The following is a 656-nucleotide window of genomic DNA, read 5'->3' on the forward strand; positions in this document are numbered from 1 at the left end:
AGATCCTGGACATGTGTGAAATACAGAAATGGGACAAAAATGCTTCCCATTTCCACAAATTTTGTTTTTTCCTTTGACAGAAATTACATAGTGAACGTATAAATAAATATGAAGGTTAGTAAAAGCTTTTCCATTTCTCTGGTTTCAAAAAATAAAAACAGGGAAATTATAGGAGCACCAAACACCCACCACCATCTCAAGTTGTTTTATGTAGATGTAAGGTTTGTAGGTAAGATATCGAGACAAAAATCGAGACCAGATTAAAATTAAAAAAAAAAAAAAAAGTTTTTGAAACACTGACTCAAGCCTTCCAAAATGCTCCAAGAAGGGTTATCCAGCATCACAGTCTGTCCTGAAAACAGTTCAGCAGATCCACTAACATGCTGCTCTGGGTCTGTGAGTTAAATCCAGCAAATCTTAAGAGCAAATGAAAGCCACTGTTAGTGAGAAGAATCTCCTAGTTATTTAATTTTTTGTAGTTTAGACATGCTACATTTTCAGAATTTGAAGCAACTTGATAATTTCCATATGTATCAATCCAGAGAAGAGTGAACAGAGGAGCTGCTGCTTTCAAATGGAAGAAATCGAAGTTGCTGCAGTCTCACTCTGCTTTTCTGCTCCTCCCCTCCACTAACACTGAACCTGGTTAACCCAAT

Source organism: Pygoscelis adeliae, unplaced genomic scaffold (assembly GCF_000699105.1).
Source record: "Pygoscelis adeliae isolate BGI_AS28 unplaced genomic scaffold, ASM69910v1 Scaffold63, whole genome shotgun sequence".
NCBI lineage: Eukaryota > Metazoa > Chordata > Aves > Sphenisciformes > Spheniscidae > Pygoscelis > Pygoscelis adeliae.